Here is an 18,102-nt window from a genome sequence, read left to right as displayed (position 1 = left end):
CCTTTATTTTTGGAAGAAGATACAGTTAGTTTAGATGAACCAGTGTCTGAAGCTTGAAACAAGAAGTCCAGAACGAGACTGCTAATAAAAAAGAAAAAGCATACTTTTTAGAAGGAATCAATCATTTTATCAAGTAGGTCTGTACAAAAATACAGGGAAGGGTAAGTTCCGGAAACTGCAGCATGCTATCGCCACACCATTGCACAAGAAATAAAAACCAACAGTTGACTGAGGGCCAATTTCCCTTCTGAATGTACACATTAAAATGTTTCCAATGTATCGCCAACAATATTAGAGGCAGTAGTTAAACAACTGATAGATTCATAAAGAGCGGACATATTTAATCTCTGGAAAACAGTACTCGGACAATCTATGGTGTGCGTTAAATTCATCTCCTCAGCCTGGATAAAGAAACAGAAATTTGCTCTGAGTGGCCTTTTCTGATGACTTTCTTGAACTATATATTGATTTGGTCTGACAATTAGAAAACAAATATTTTATACTTACCCCCAAAATATAATATATTATTATAATAAAGAGCTCCATTAATAAAGAAATACTCATTAAAAGAGGAAGAAGATAGGGATGTTCACTTTTACCAATTTATTTATCCTAAAAATAGAACCACTTGCAGAGAAAGTTAGTGGTAATGGGAATTTATAGGACATACAAATGAAACCAGAAAGCATAAAATAGCCCTTTATGCTGGTGATACATTTAAATGTTTTACACACCCCATATCCTTAATAACTGTATTTTTACAGAAACTAGGTAATTTGAACCATATATTGGGTTACAAAGTGAATATTCAAAAGACAAAGCTACTGTATTAATGAGGAATGAAACTGAATCAGGTCAAAATTTCATGTCATTTCTTTCAGACATCTATGGAAATAAAATATTTAGGAATAACTGAATAAATTCACTCTAGAAAACAAATTTTCCTCCTCTTATTAAAATTTCAGGGAGAAGCTAGAATGTGAAATAAACTTAATAAAATTTGTTAAACTGTATGTATAATCTGGTTTATGTGTGATCTTTACTAGTGTGACGTTGCACTCCATATGATTTTATGAAAATGTGGGAATATAATGTAACTGGAATATGCTTCATGCAAAAGTCTCTTGTAAGATATCATTACAAAGCTTATAATCTACTGAGTGTGGCCATCCTATTAGTATAAATGTATCGCTATTGTATTTGAAACTAGAAGTATGAAATATAACTTTGAGGTCCTATTGTAATTATGCAAAATGTGTGCCATTAATGGTGGTTTGGAATCTTGATGGCTCCCATCAGCTAGGACAATTGGTTGTAAATGGCTCTGTTTACTTGCATTAGTCCTGTTAATTTCAAAATAAATGGAAGAACTTTAAAGCTGTGCAGTTTTCCATATTGAATTACATGACAAATATTCTTACATATTAGTATTATAAGATATAAAATTACTTCATAATGATTTTCAAGTTTATCAAGTGCATGTTAGGTATTTAATGTGGGCCGTTGAATATTTGGTTTTATGTTTGATATTTTTCACCTTTTTTATTACAGAGCAAGTGTGTTATAAATAGGCTTGGCAAGATTTGAGTTAAATCATTAGACATCTGTAAATTAGACACTATGACCTGACACACAGAAATAGACAAAAACAAATCCATTGATAATAGTCAATAAGTGCAGCCTCCTCCGCATATAGTGGGATCCAGGGATCCAGTGTCACTGGTCACACAGGGAGCCCTCTAAAGCCCTGCTGTCATTGCCCTCATTCACCCACTGGCCAGGGGTAAAAGGGCTGTCTCTGGGCATGAGCCATTCAGCAGTGGTGTGGCCAGTGGCTGGTCCTCCTCATTGCAGCCCTGGCTGGGGGTCTAAGCACCACTGGCCAGCACTACAGTCTACCCCACACCTTGCACCCAGGTGTCTCGGGCCCCTTGACCACACTGGGAGCTCCCTGTAGTCTCACTCTCAGCACTGCCCTAACCCTAAGCCCACCACCCCCTTATTTTCCAACAACTGTGAACATTGAAATAGATAAAAGTAGGGAAAAATGCTTAAAACCCATAATTTTGGACAACTGAGAAAATTCAAATAGATACAAATAGAAAAATAATACTTAAAAATAAAAATTGCTCCCTGTCAAAACTACAGAAAAAAATTAATTCTTGCCAAGCCAAGTTACAAAGAAATAAAAGTGAAGTTCAGTCATTATTCATCAGGGTTCGGCAACCTTTCAGAAGTGCTGTGCCGAGTCTTCATTTATTCACTCTGATGTATGGTTTTGCGTGCCAGTAATATTTTTAAATGTTTTTAGAAGGTCTCTTTCTATGTCTATAATGTATAACTAAGCTATTGTTGTATGTAAAGTAAATAAGGTTCTTAAACATTTTAAAAAGCTTAATTTAAAATTTAAATTAAAATGCAGAGCCCATGGGACCGGTGGCCAGGACCCGGGCAGTGTGAGTGCCACTGAAACTCAGCTCACGTGCCGCCTTCGGCATGCATGCCATAGGTTGCCTACCCCTGTTACACATAATGAGAGAGAGAGAAAACATATTGAAGATGCTTTTAAATATGCTTATTAACAATGTGTGTTTATATATGACATATTGATAAGACTTCACTACAAAGCTACCTTAATAAAACCTATCAATCTGTTCATGTGCCTTACCAAGGAGTATGGGCAGAGAAGTAAGGTAATGTCTTGTGTGCTACTAAGGCTCTGTAACGGAACAGCTGACAGACAGACATAAAAATGCTTATCAGTTAGATCATCATGTTGCAGATGCTGTAGGACAGTATTGGGAGTGAAGGAATACTCAGGCCTGAGTCTATTCTGATAATATGTCAGAGCTCAGCATAAGCAGTGTTGCACATGCTTAAGAAATTGCAAAGTAATCATGGTTAGTGTTGTGTATGTGTAGGAGAGACATAGATTAATCATGTTTGTGAGGACAACTGAAGATACAAGCAATTACAGGGCTGAAAAAGCTGTTTAAGTTAGCACAACACTTGTACTGACAGAGTGGGAAATTGATAGGAAAACAGGAAGCTAATACATATTCATAAGAAAAGAAAACAAAAGTTATAAATAGTCATGAAAGATAGAGCCTTTCTTGGGGGTCACACTCAGGCAGCTTCAGATGCTTTCCCCCTTTCAAAGGTCTTTTGGGGGTTTGGTAAGCCTTTGTGGGTGGCAGAGGCTTGTCAGCTTTCCCTCTAAGTTACTCTGTAGGAAGAGTCAGCACAGCAGCTTTCCTCCTGGATGCTGCCCCTTTCTGTGACCATATCTCCTTTTTCTCCTTTCTTCATCCAGCTGGAGCAGGCTCTGCAGGTATGTTTATTTGGTAGAGACTGAGCCCAGAGGAGCTCATTGGTCTTCTCCTGATTGGTATGGAGGTATGCCTCATCACACTCAGCCTCATAAAGGGAAGCTAAAGCTGACTGGTCCTGGAAGTGTATGTGGTGGTGTTCCAGTGAGCTTCCCATGTATAAGTAACTGGTCATTGCTTGCTTTAGTGTTTTTCCTTAGTAAAGATTTGTTACCCTGATCTGCTGAGTGGTGATTCTCAGTCTGCATAATTTGGGTGGCCTAGTACAAAAAACTGTGCCATCAATTATAAAAGTCAGCTGATATATGTGTGTATAAGGTAAAGATTGCTTCATGCAGTGAATGCACAAACTGGAAAATGTATAACATAATTAAAGGCAAGGTTGTCCATTAACTTTGTTAAAGGAAACATTGTCCGGTAACAAAACTGAGAGTTACTGTGTAACTTCCATGAGATACCAATCAGTGACCTCGAGTGCACTTTCATCTTTCTCTGTAGCATCTAGATACTTCACATGAATCTGCTGAAGAATGTACAAAGTAGCATTGACAATAAATTTGTAGGATGTTCAAATAAGAGGAGGTGTTTGAAGGAAGAAATCCATTGTGCCTGTTGCTGTGTCAGCTTAACCTATGGAGCTGTGCAGTCTTTATCTTTCAGTCAGCCACCAAGAGTCTTGAATGCTGCCGTCTCTTAATGCAGGCCATCCAGCAGAATCCCAAGGGCCTTGGCATGGCCAAATACTGAAATCCTCACTCATGCAAAGCTCATTGACCAGTGAATCACAGAAGTGTAGGACTAGAAGCGGCCTCAGTAGGTCTTCTAGCTCAGTCCCCAGCACTCAAGGCAGGACTAAATAATAACTAGACCATCCCTGACAGGAGTTTGTCTAACCTGTTTTTAAAAACCTCCAAAGATGGAGATTCTACAAGCTCCCTAGACAATTTGTTTCAGTGCTTAACTACCCTGACAGGAAGTTTTTCGTAATGTCCAACCTAAACCACGCTTGCTGCAATTTAAGCCCATTGCTTCTTGTCCTTGCCTCAGAGGTTAAGGAGAAAATTTTTTCACCCTCCTCCTTGTAACAACCTTTTCTCAACTTGAAAACTGTTATGTCCACCTTAAGGCTTTGCCTACACTGCTCATCTTACAGTGGCACAGCAGTGCATCTGTAAGGTTGGCAGTGTAGCCACTACTTGTCTACAGGAGAGAGCTCTTCTGCCAACAAAATAAAACCCCCTCAGTGAGGGGTGGTAGCTTTGTTGGTGGGAGAGCATATCCCGCCGACAAAGCACTGTCCACACTAGTGCTTTTCGACGGTAAAACTTTTGTCGTTTGGGGTGTGGGTTTTTTTCACACCCCTGACTGACAAAATTTTACTGATTGAAAAATTAGGGTTGGAAGGGACCTCAAGAGATCATCTAGTCCAACCCCCTGCTCAAAGCAGGACAATCCCCAAATGGCCTCCTCAAGGATTGAACTCACAAACCTGGGTTTAGCAGGCCAGTGCTCAAACCACTGAGCTATCCCTCCCCCCAATAGGCATAGCCTCAGTCTTCTCTTCTCCAGACTAAACAAACCCAGGTTTTCAATCTTTGCTCCTAGGTCATGTTTTCTAGACCTTTAATCATTTTTGTTGCTCTCCTCTGGACTTTCTCAAACTTGTTCACATCTTTCCTGAAATGTGGCACCAAGAACTGTACACAGTTCTCCAGTTGAGGCCTTATAAGAGCTAATCTGCTTTTCTGTTTCAAAGACTGGCCAGTCCATTGTGAGGACTGGAAGCTGACTCGGGGTCAGGTTCTGCATAGGACATTGACAACATAGTGTCACAGTTCAGGGCAACTGCACCTGTGTTTCCAGTTTGTGGTCTAGCAAAGGCATCCACTCTAGGCTCCCGGTTCCTCAGCTATCCCTTCTCTTGGGTGGAGACCTGCGTCTTTCTCCCTCCTGACTGGGTTTTTCCAGGATGCACAATTCCCTGTCTATGCTGTGAGTTCCCTAGCAGGTCAGACTGCCTAAGCAAGCCTGCTTTGCTTTCTCCTAAGAGACTATAAACTGTGTAATTGCCCAGTTACAAGTTTCCACTCACCTCTTTCCAAACAAATATGTTTATTCTTAAAGTGAAAACATTACAGGGAAAACATTTTAAAAACAATAAAAGAACCTACATACATGCTAATAAGCTTACCAGTGATCACCCCAACCCCTTAACTGTAGAAGGGGCTCTGGTAGAGGATCAGTCCTTCAAAACTTTTAAGGGTTGAGATCCACCTTGGACAGAATGTCCTGTCTGTTTTCTGGATCAGAAGGAAGAGGCTGAAACAGTTTAAACTCAGGTTGTTTTTCCAGAAGTCCTTTTTTTGTCTGTGATCCCTGGAGAATCCAGTTTGAACTAGTATTTGTGATCCTCTCTGGAGGGGTTATAACCTGAATAAATTTGCCTAATCACGCTTCATTGTTCTTAATTCCTGGAGATCTTGGCCCACAATGATACATAAACTTTATACAGTACCATCTCCTAAAGGTTCTGCAGGAAATTGCCATATCTGTCACACAAAATATGGTTGATCATTGTGAGTGAGAACTTCAGATGTTCTTAATGAATTCTGTTAGCCAGTTAATGATCAGAGGCTGACTGACTTGCTTGCTTCTTATTATCACAAAACTTATACCAGGTTGTTTCATGAGCTATGAGGACAGCATTAGAAGCTGACTCTTCACCCAGTCTTGATAAGTTTTTTGTTTTTTATTAAGTTTATCTGCAACCCACTTCATCAACACATACATGATTTTCAGCCAAGGACATGTACCCAGCATTAACTTCTCTGGTGTTACATTTCACTGGGACATTGTGTATCTTAAATCACCTTTAGACAGAGCACGCTAGTCAGTAGGACAGGCTGCTGTTGCTGCAGTAGAGATAAGAACATGATGTGTAAGGTTAGACACCTAGCACTTCACTTTGGCAATACAAAAAAAAGATCTTCATTAATATAGACTTGTATACAGGGCCCTTTTAAGGATTTCTGATTAGTTCTGACTAATTTTGAGCTTGCTCAGGTAGAAAATAAGTAGTCAGTGGTTCTGGAGCAGGGATGTTTTGTTCGTGCCAGGATATTTCTCTATTAAATATATTTTAAAAATCAAATGTTAATTATTCCTAATATTAAGCAAATGTTTATGTAAAACATTAATTTATTGGTTTAAGTACAAATGTGTATGGTCTCATTAGCTTAAAATTTCACCTTTCCTGTAGAAAGGGACAGAATTATTTTTATAGGAATTCAATGTTTTTCAGTGGAATTCACCCTGCAGAGCAGGATGCCCCCCATTAGGTGGAATTTAAGACTCCAGGATTGCTCAGAACTACTGGCATTAGTAATATTAAAAGGGAAAATGGCATGTCAGCAGCCTTACCTTTACAACAGAAACAGGATTGGTCAGTTCTTGTCATTCAAGAGCATGAGGGGCCAGTTTTAAAATCTATACTGTGTTTTCTTTTTAGAGTAGTATAAGCTGCGAACAGTATTTTAACAGATTGGCAGTAGAAAGATTGAAGATGAGTAAAAATAAAAAAAATCACTATGGATATAGTTGCATTAATGAAGTACGTTTCATGCTTTTTCACTAAAAGTGAATTCTCCACCTTTCCATTGAGTTCTTCTGGGTGCATGGCATTAGATGGCAAATGCACTCTGCTTTTCTAAGAAATATTACATAAATTAGATTAAGTACTTTGTGACAGTAAACTAACTCTCATTTCTTTTTCGTAGTTAATAAATCTTTAGCTAGTTTATTATAGCATTGGCTACAGGTGTCTCTGGTGTGAGGTCTAAGGTGCAGTTGACCTTGGGTAAGTGACTGGTCCTTTGTGACTGGGAGTAACCTGAATATTGTTGTGATTTTTGGTGCAAGGGACTACCACAAAGGCAAGTTTGCCTAGATAGAAAGATAGATCAGGGTACCTAAGGGGACTCTGTGTGATTCCATGGTTAGGCTGCTATAGTGTTAAAGGAGTTCACACCTGTTACTTGGTTGGTGAAATCTAAGTATAGAACTCACAACCAGTTTGTGATTTGTGCCCTGCTTCTTGACAGTCTGCCCTGAGTTTGGCACTCACGCTCTTGAGCTTCTCCAGACAGTGCTTATAAATTCTGTGGGTTTAATTCTGTTCTCAGGTTTTAATACTGGTGTGACACACAATTGACTTAAATTGAGTTATCCAAGATGCACATTAGTGTTCTGAGTGCAGAACTAAGGTGTTTCCCTTCATGATGGCTGTGGACTAATGACCAGATTTTAGTGTGGGATGAGCATGTAGGGCTCATATTGACCTCAATGGAAGCTGTATATGAGCATCAGTGGAGAATTTGGATCACAACTCTTCTTCTCCACCTAGAGAATGGAGTTAATAAACTGTTAAAAAACAAAACAAAACACCTAAATAAGTGCTCTGCTCTTAGATTAATGTAATTCTGTGCACAGATTGTCACTGTCTTTTCTCTCACTGGGCCCCAGAATGTCATTTCTAGGACTTTCCTGATCACCACCGGTTTTAAGAATCAGGCTGCATCTGTGTTGGAGGAGCTAACACGTTTAAATGTTGTCAAACAAAGCAGCACTCTCCCGCTGCAAACCAGCACTGAAAATGATCGTTCCACTGATGGAGTGAATCAGGTTCACCTAGAGATGTAGCACAGTTGGCAACTGTTTTAAAGTCTGAGGAGGGAAGGAAGTCTGCCATTTGTGACACTCAATGTCAAACAAAGTAGTGTCTATTGTAGACTTGAGGGTACTCCCAAATCTACATTTCTGTAGTATAACCAATATACTGCTGCTAAGTCTCTCATTCAAACTCTTTTTATCACCAAAAAAATAAAGTTTAGTATTTACAGTTTTTTGGTTTATAGATGGAAGAATGTTGTACATTTTTCACTTCCTTAAAAAGGGGAGTTAACAACAGTCACTGGAAACAGGTTATTACAAGAATAGTCAAGATTTTACTCTTTCTCCCTTTGAAGCTACCCAGTCAAATGTTCACTGCGCCATGTTTTCTAAAAATGAGCAATTTACTAGTGAAGTGATTGGAAAGACAAGCAGGAACAGTAATTTTAGTTCTCATAAAACTTGTGGAGTAGTATGAGCCTCTTTCAAATTACCGGGCAGCCTTGCAGGTCTCTGCCATGGAGCTGTAGAGATAAGGAGCATGAGGTATTATCTTTTATTGCACCAGCTTCTGTTGGTGAAAGAAACACAGAACTTGCAGCAGAGTTGTATAGCTTTAAAACTTGTCTCTCTCACCAACAGAAGTTGGTCCAATAAAAGATATTGCCTAACCCACTTTGTCTCTGTAATATCCCGGGACCAACATGGCTACAACAATGGAGCTGCAGAGATTTTAAAAAAAAAATTTATAGCCTCTTTGTGGTGAGCAGCATTTTTTTTCAGAATTAAGCTGTTTTTTTAAACTTTCACAAAATATGCCATATTATCATATCATATATTAGTATCTGACACTACGTTTTGTCTAAGGGTATGTCTTCACTACTGGCCGTATCGACGGGTAGCAATCGATTTCTCAGGGATCGATATATCACATCTCATCTAGACACGATATAGCGATCCCCCAACGCGCTCCTGTCAACTCCGGAACTCCTACAACGCAAACAGCAGTAGCGGAGTCGACAGGGGGAGCCGCGGACATCGATCCCATGCTGTGAGGATGGTAGGTAACTTGATCTAAGATACTTCAACTTCAGCTACGTTATTCCGTAGCTGAAGTTGTGTATCTTAGATCGATCCCCTCCCCTAGTGTAGACCAGCCCTAAGTTATAGATTGCTGTAGCTCCCTTAACTTCAGTGGAAGTACACAGAGTTAAAGCAGCTGAGGCTTTGGCCCCTTACCTTGACATCTAATACGTTAATTTTCTTTCCAGATACTGAAACTACAAGATTGAGAGTGGCTTTTGTTGCAAATGTAGACATAAAACACAGGTACATGAGAGACTCTAAAAAGGTTACAGTAAACCAAAAGTCCCTTTTACTCTAAATGGAAGAAGGATGTTTTGAGAGAAATTTAACAGAAATATTTATAGAAAAGTTAGACCAAGGATATTTTCATATAGTATCTTGAGCAAGCATTTGTGTGGACATTTTATACTCATTTCACTTTGGGCATTCATTAAAAATCTACATTTTGGAATATAACGTAAGTAGTCTGACCCAGCCTTTTACATTTGACACAATAAGACTGACAGAACCTACTTCCCAAATAATTGTCCCCCACTGCAAATCATTGAGGTAGAAAATAATAATATGCAAACACCTCATGAAAGGATTCAACGTGGCTGAAAGTATGGATCAGTATATGCAACTGAAGTTAGTTATTTCCTACTTTTTCCCTCCTTAATTGTAGTTAATGTACATTTTAAAACTGAAGGTTATTAATAAACATAAATCAAAATATATGCAAAATTCCTGCAATAAGGTTAGACATCTAGATTTAAAACAAGAACTAAGTTAAAGTTGTTTTTTGGACACATCTCTTTTTCATAGCAATTACTATGAGTCTCTCTCTGTCTCTCTCTCTCTCTCTCTCTCTGTAAGTAGTATAATGTTATATTCCAGGACACAAAAAAGTTAAAATTAAAAAAAAAATGTTTTGGAAATTCATGGTTAAGTTCATCTGTGGCTATTATTTCAAATTAATTTTTTATTTTTTGAAAGTTAATAATTGAAACAGTGAGTATGCCTAATATAATGTGTGTGTGTGTTTCACTAATTAATCTATTTTGTCTTTTGTATATAAATCACTTAGCCAAAAAATGCCATTTTTTCTGAGGTCAATGTAATATCCAGGAAGATAAGTTATGGCAGACTTTGGCTAGAGTAGCTTTGGTTTGGTTTGTGAAAATCATATTTTTAATGCTACGGTAATGTCATTTTCAATTTGTGATACATATTAGAGTATACACAGAGAGTACATTTATAAAGTTTGGGGACAATACCAAGCTGGGAGGAGTTGCAACCGCTTTGGAAGATAGGATTCAAAATGATCTTGACATACTGGAGAAATGGTCTGAATTAAATAGGGTGAAATTCAATAAGGGCAAATGCAAAAGTACTACATTTAGGAAGGAATAATCAACTGCACAAATGCAAAATGGGAAATGACTGTATAGGAAGAAATAGTGAAGAAAAGGATTTGGGGGTAATAGTGTGGATCACAATCTAAATATGATTCAACAATGTAATACTGTTACAAAAAACATCATTCTGGGTTAAATTAGCAGGAGTGTTGTAAGCAAGACACAAGAAGTAATTATTCCACTCATCACTTATAAAGCCTCAACTGGAGTACTGTATCCAGTTCTGGGCATCACACTTTGAGAAAGATGTGGACAAATTGAAGAAAGTCCAGAGGAGAGCAACGAAAATGATTAGAGGTCTAGAAAACATGACTTATGAGGAGAGATTGAAAAACTTGGGCTTGTTTAGTCTAGAGAAGAGAAGACTGAGATAAGTTTCTTTAAGTACGTAAAAGGTTGCTATAGAGAAGAGGGTGATAAATTGTTGAGGACAGGACAAGAAGTAATGGACTTAAATTGTAGCAAGGGAGATATAGGTTAGACATTTCCTAACTATAAGGGTAGTTAAGCACTTGGACAAATTACCTAGGGAGGATTTTAGGAACAGGTTAAACAAACACCTGCTAGAGATGGTCTAGATAATGCTTAATCCTGCTGCCTCAGTGCAAGGGACTGGATTCAATGACCTGTCGAGGTCCCTTCCAGTCCTCCATTATGATGATTCTATGATTGTGAACAACAAACTCTCTTATGTGAAATTAACATTGTACCTTAGGAAGAGAGTGACAGAATTATAGAGTTAAGTCAATCATTTACAAATCATAGCAGACATAGCACTGACTTTTACCTATGCCTGGGACTCAGCCTTTTTCTGGAGAGTCTGCAAAGTTCATGAAAAATGAGTCATGCAAACATTTAAAAACAATAACCTAGATTCAGAGCTTTATGATAATCGAATCATAGAATCATGATTTGGACTACTTATGCATCCTGGCTATCTGAAAACTTATTTCTACCTTGAGTTAGATGTTAAAGATCAAATTTTTCTTCAAGTGCTTGTCCACATATATATTCCATTGTTGGTGCCTGTGTACCCAATACATTCAAGACAGATTCTTTTGGCAGCAGTGTCCATTGGGCGTGGTACTGTATCCTGAGCGTCCTTGTGCTTCCAACTGAGGGAATAAAGGGTGGGACAATTCCAGTTGCCCCTCAGTTCCTGCTCACCATCCATTGCTATAAGTTGGAGCTTGAAATTACGGTCACTTTCAGATTTGTTTAAACAGATAGTTGGATATTTAGGCTACATCTAGGAAATATGGGGTGTGATTCCCAGCTTGTCTCGTATACACATACTCGTGTTGACTCAATGAGAGCTATTACTTTAAATAGTAGCATAGTCATGGTAAGATGGACAGTGGTGGCATGGCTTAGCCATGCTGAATGCAAACTCTCCTGAACCCCCTGGCTTTGTATTCGGCCATGCCAGACTGAATCGTAGGAAGTGTGTGAACAAGTAGCAGACTTCATACAGCAAATTCTACTTCCATTTACCTAAGTAGGTCTTAAAGTAAACATGGACATGCCAATACAGATCCCACAACAAAAAATAGAATTCACTGGGGGTATTCTGGACTATGCAGCACTGATAGTTTATCTACCTCCAGAAAGATTCCAAATCATACTCAACTTATATACCCATCTCCAGGCTCACCCCTGAACATCAGTAAGAACAGTTCTCAGACTTCAGAGCCATCTCTTCAGAGGCATCTCGCATCTGGCATGCTGAGTCATGAAGATCTCACCTGTGCTGCATGCAAAAAGGGTGGTTGAAGCCTTTACATCAGCCATGCAAATATTATCTGGATATGTTGGTTCACATTCCATCTGTTGTCATAAAAGTGGTGGATGGACCCAAAGAAAGTCTACTGTAGAAAGTTTGACCCAAGGCATTCCTTCTGGCATTGGCCACTGTCAGAAGACAGATACTGGGCTAGATGAACCTTTGGTCTGACCCCAGTATGTCCATTCTTAGGTTCTTACAATATGCATAAATCCTGTTATATCAAAAGGAGTTTTCTAAACACTTCAGTCCAAGCGCACCAGTGTAGATGAAACAAGTTTATTAACTACAGAAAGATAGATAGATTTAAAGTGATTACAAGTAATACCTAACTTAACAAGCTAAGTGAATTCAAAGCAAAAGTCTCTCTCACCACATGTTCTAGCACAGTGGTCACCAAGGTTGATTGCAATCGACTGGTCGATCCTAGAGGATCTCCCTGTCATTCGCGATCTCTGGCAGCGCAGCATGGCTATCACTAAGGCAGACTCCCTGCCCACCCCAACCCCACACTGCTCCTGGAAGTGACCATTGCAGCCTCATGGCTGGGAGGCAGGGCAGGAGTTTCCCTCCATTCGCTGCTCCTGCCTGCAAGCACCGCCCCCACAGCTCCCACTGGCTGGGAGTGTTGCAGGGGCAGTGCGGCGCCACATGCCCCTAGACTCCTCCAAGAGTTGCAGTGGTGTGTTGGCTCCTTCCAGGAGCAGTGTGGGGCTGGGGTAGGCAGGGAGCCTGCCTTAGCCTCGCTATACCACCTACTGGGAGCCGCTGGAGGTAAGTGCTTCCCGGCAGGAGGCCACACCCCAAGCCCGACCTTGAGCCCCCTCCCAGAGCCAGCACCCTGTACCCCTTCCTGCAGCCCAACCCCTGCCTCAGCCCTGATCCCCTCTCAGAGCCAGCACCCCATAACCCCTCCTGCACCCCAAACTTCACCCTGAGCCTCCTCCCGGAGCCAGCATCCTGTACCCCCTCCTGCACCCCAACACTCTGCCCCAGCCCAGAGCCCCTTCCTGCACATACACTCCCTCCTAGAGCTTACACTCCTCACCCCCTCTTGCACTCTACCCCCCTGCCCTAGGCTCAGACTAGGCCCCCTCCCACACTGCGAACCCCTTAGCCCTAGCCCAGAGCCCGCCCCCAAACCCCTGCCCCAGCCCTGTGAAAGTGATTGAGAGGGGGGGTGAGTGAGCGATGGACATGGGGGGGGGTGGAGTGGGTGGAGCTTTGGAGAAGGGGTGGGGCCTCGAGGAAGGGGTGGAATAGATCCTGGGTTGCCCTTAGATTCAAAAAGTGATTTGGGGAATAAAAAGGTTGAAGACCACTGTTCTAGCACGTTTTTACTGGCTGAATTCCTTTCTGCCGAGATCTCTCCCCAGTCCAAAGATGCTTCCTTTTTCCTTAAAGTGCTGTGCATAGAGATGAAGCGAGAGATACCTTGGGGCATCCGTTCCCCATTCTTATATCTTTTTCCTCTTCTTTGAGAATCCTCTCCAGCTGGGGTTCAGGAGACAGAAAGTATGTGGGGATGGGAACCTCTATCTGTTTCTTTGCCAAAATGTAAATTTCTCACTCTCACCTTTTTCTTGCCAAAGACTGGCCACTTAAACAGGTAATAGCCCATTTGATTTTGTTGACACCTGACTTTGGTGTCAGTTTGCCTTTTGTCTCTGAGGAAATGGTTTGTGGCTGCTTCCCCAGATATGGACCTTAGTAACATCATACTGTAGTATCTTGTAACTTTAAATACAATATTGCCACACACATTTCACCAGGACAGTAAATATCAGGACATCATAAGTTTTCAGATGATACCATAGAAGGCCTACTTTGTACAAAATTTATCATAGTCTTGAAAAAAGGGTGGACGCAGGAATGCACTGTCACACCCACGTTCCCAGATCATCCCAGCAATAACTCATCTCTGCCCTAACTATTCCTTTGAGAGTGTTATGTAATCTCTTTCTGAACATGTCCAGTGATGGCACTTCAATGACCTTTCTTGAAAGACTGTTCCAATGCCAACTTGCTCTGTTAAAAAATGTTTTATTATATCTGATCTTGATGTCCCCCTCTTTAGTTTGAGGTCATTAACTTCTTGTAATGCATCCTTGGGCAACCTTGAATAAATCTTCCCTTGCTATCGTTTCTGTGTATGGTGCTATTAAATTTCCCCTTCTTCTTATTTCTTTAAACTGTATAAATTACAGCTCCTTAACCTTTCCACATTCTTCTTTTTATCCTGTAAAACAGCATCTATCTCTTTAAAAAGCAATAAAAATTTTACTTTAAATATAAATTTGTGTCATTTTTCATTCCCTCAATCTTTCGAGAGTTTAAATTAAAACTGGATACAACTGGTTCTTGTAAGTGGAAAGGGATTTTTTACAAAGTATTATCCAAGCCACTTCAGTTTTAATAAAAACAACTCTGCTATCATATCTTTTTTTATAATCATTATTATTATTGTCATCTATTTGCAGAACCCAAATGTGAAGTCTGCATAGTCAGGATAGTGGATGGATCAGAAGATTGGTAAGGTTGGGATCCAGAAACTTTAAGATTTGGGTAGCTGGTGTATATTTACCCCCAGATCGGTGGTAACCAAAAATTTTGCCATCCAATGGTTGTTGAGAGAAGTGACTCTCAACTTTTCGAGACTACTATACCCCTTTCAGGATTCTGACTTGTCTTGCGTACCCCCAAGTTGCACCTCACTTAAAAACTGTTTGCTTACAAAATCAGACATAGAAATACAAGTGTTACAGAACATTATTATTGAAAAATTGCTTACATTCTCATTTTTACCATATTATAAATTGATTGGCATATAAATATTTTACTTATATTTCAATGTATAGTATATAGAGCACTATGAAGTCATTATCTGTATGAAATTTTAGTTTGTATGGACTTCATTAGTTCTTTTTATGTATCCTGTTGTAAAACTAGGCAAATATCTAGATGAGTTAACCCCTGGAAGATCTCTGCATACCCAGGAGTACACGTATCCCTGTTTGAGAACCACTGGTTTAGAGGCCTTTATAGTAAGAATTGGTGGCCCTCAGTGTATTTCCTGATGCACAAGTGCCCAGAGTACAAAATAATACCAACATTTTTACAACCTTTTTGGCAGTCTTAGCAAAAAGGTAGAATGAAATGTAGACCATAAGGAAGTATATGTAATGTAAATAAGCTGTGTCTTCATAGGAAGAAAAAAGATGTTTTTACATCAAGATAACTATCTCAGAGTAAAATCCTAGAGGAGACATGGCACTCCAGTTTTTAATGTCAAGCTCGTCAAGGTCAACCCCAGGAAGAGGAAACAGGATTGATTTCAACTAGCTATATCAAGATGAAAACTACTTGTGTCTTGTCCCCACTAAAATTTTACTTTGAGAGAGTTGTAATGTAAAAAGAAACTTTTATTGCAGTGAAGACAAAGAGGCATTGATGGCTGCGATACAATGTTATGAAGTTAATACTACAGATATACAATTTAAGGGCCCAATTCTGTGAAATGCTAAGTACTTCCTGTGAAGCATTAAGGCCTCATCATGTTCAGTGAGAGCTGGGGAAGCTCCGCAGCTTGCAGGATTACTTCTTAAAAAAGATGTTATTGGGTATTCAGTAACTACTGCCAAGTTCCCTCCTCTGGGTCTTGCGAGATGTCCACTGTCACGTGCAGGATGGTGGTGGGATCCTCACTCAGTACGGCATCCAGTACAACATAAAAGCAGCAGGTCTGGGGATCAGCTCCAGATTTTCTGTTGGCATCACTTATTTTTTGAGAGGGCTGCCAGAGTACCTTCACCTTCACCTGGCTTTGCTGCTTATCTGGGTGGTACCCGATGAGTTGCTTCATGCCCTCTGCAATGTCCAAATATACATCTTTATTACTGTGATTATTTCTCATCTGAGCTTGCACTGTTCCTTCTCTCCTAGGGTAATCAGGGTGAATGAACTGGTCAGGTAATCATACATCCCCTGTCGCCCATTCCCAGCTTCTGGCAAATAGAGGCTAGAGACACCATCCCTGCTCATCTTGGCTAACAGCCATTTGATGGACCTATCCTCCATGAACTTATCTAGTTCTTTTTTGAACCCTGTTATAGTCTTGGCCTTCACAACATCCTCTGGCAAGGATTTCCACAAGTGGACTGTGCATTCTGTGAAAAAATGCTTGCTTTTTGTTTGTTTTAAACCTGATGCCTATTAATTTCATTTGGTGACCCCTAGTTCTTGTGTTATGAGAAGGAGTAAATAAACATTTTTTTTATTTACTTTCTCCACACCAGTCATGATTTTATAGACCTCGATCATATCCCCCCTTAGGTGTCTTTTCCAAGCTGAAAAGTCCCAGTGTTAATAATCTCTACTTATACGGCAGCTGTTCCATACCCCTAATCGTTGTTGCCCTTTTCTGAACCTTTTCCAAGTCCAATATATCTTTTTTTTTTAAGATGGGGCGACCACATCTGCATGCAGTATTCAAGATGTGGACATACCATGGATTTATATAGAGGCAATATGATATTTTCTGTCTTATTATCTAATCCTTTCTTAATGATTCCCAGCATTTTTTTTTGACTATTGCTGCACATTGAGTGGATGTTTTCAGAGAACTGTCCACAACGATTCCAAGATCTTTCTTGAGTGGTAACAGCTAATTTAGACCCCATCATTTTCTATGTATAGTTGAGATTATGTTTTCCAATGTGCATTACTTTGCATGTATCAACATTGAATGTCATCTGTCATTTTGTTGCCTGGTCACCCAGTTTTGTGAGATCCTTTTGTAGCTCTTCACAGTCTGCTTTGGACTTAACTATCTTGAGTAATTTTGTATCATCTGCAAATTTTGCCACCTCACTCTTTACCCCTTTTTTCCAGATCATTTATGAATATGTTGAATAGGACTGGTCCCAGCACAGACCACTGGGGACACCACTGTTTACCTTTCTCAATTCTGAAAACTGACCATTTATTCCTACCCTTTGTTTCCTATCTTTTAACCAGTTACCAATCCATGAGAGGACCTTCCCTCTTATTCCATGACAGCTTACTTTGCGTAAGAGCGTTTGGTGAGAGACCTTGTCAAAGGATTTCTGAAAATCTAAGCGCACTATGTCCACTGGATCCCCCTTGTCCACATGCTTGTTGACTCCCCCCTCAAAGAATTCTAGTAAATTGGTGAGGCATGATTTCCCTTTACAAAACCATCTTGACTCTTACCCAACAAATTATATTCATCTATTCGTCTGACAATTTTGTTCTTTACTATAGTTTCAATCAGTTTGCCTGATACTGAAGTCAGGCTTACCAGCCTGTAATTGCTGGAATCACCTCTAGAGCCCTTTTTAAAAATTGACATCACATTAGCTATCCTCCAGTCATTTGGTACAAATGTTTATTTAAATGATAGGTTACAAACTACAGTTAGTAGTTCCGCAATTTCACATTTGAGTTACTTCAGAACTCTTGAGTGAATACCATCTGGTCCTGCTGACTTATTACTCTTTAGTTTATCCATTTGTTCCCAAACCTCCTCTTATGACACCTCAATCTGAAACAGTTCCTCAGATTTGTCACCTAAAAAGAGCGGCCCAGGTCTGGGAATCTCCCTCACATCCTCAGGCATGAAGACCAATGAAAAGTATTCATTTAGTTTCTCCACAATGGTCTTGTCTTATCCTTGAGTGCTCCTTTAGCACCTTAATTGTCCTGTGGTTCCACTGATTGTTTAGCAGACTTCCTGATTCTGATGTACTTAAAAAAATGTTTTGCTATTACTTTTTGAATCTTTGTCTAGCTCTTCTTCAAATTCCTTTTTGGCCCTCCT

At 39.8% G+C, this 18,102-nt stretch overlaps 1 protein-coding gene across 2 annotated transcripts in view; it reads left to right on the top strand.

Annotated features, from left to right (window-relative positions):
* The window catches only part of SLC22A16 (solute carrier family 22 member 16), a 47,768-nt gene that overhangs the window by 11,033 nt on the left and 18,633 nt on the right, over nt 1-18,102 (top strand). Inside the window, exon 2 of one of the 2 annotated variants that reach the window (XM_030556121.1) lies at nt 14,744-14,795. The exons of the other annotated variant lie outside the window; for it this stretch is intronic. The gene's annotated coding sequence lies outside the window, so the exon portion shown is untranslated. The remainder of the gene's footprint in view (nt 1-14,743; nt 14,796-18,102) is intronic. 2 annotated transcript variants of the gene reach the window in all.

Source organism: Gopherus evgoodei, chromosome 3, assembly GCF_007399415.2.
Source record: "Gopherus evgoodei ecotype Sinaloan lineage chromosome 3, rGopEvg1_v1.p, whole genome shotgun sequence".
Taxonomy (NCBI): Eukaryota; Metazoa; Chordata; order Testudines; family Testudinidae; genus Gopherus; species Gopherus evgoodei.
This window is presented reverse-complemented; position numbering and strand designations above follow the sequence as displayed.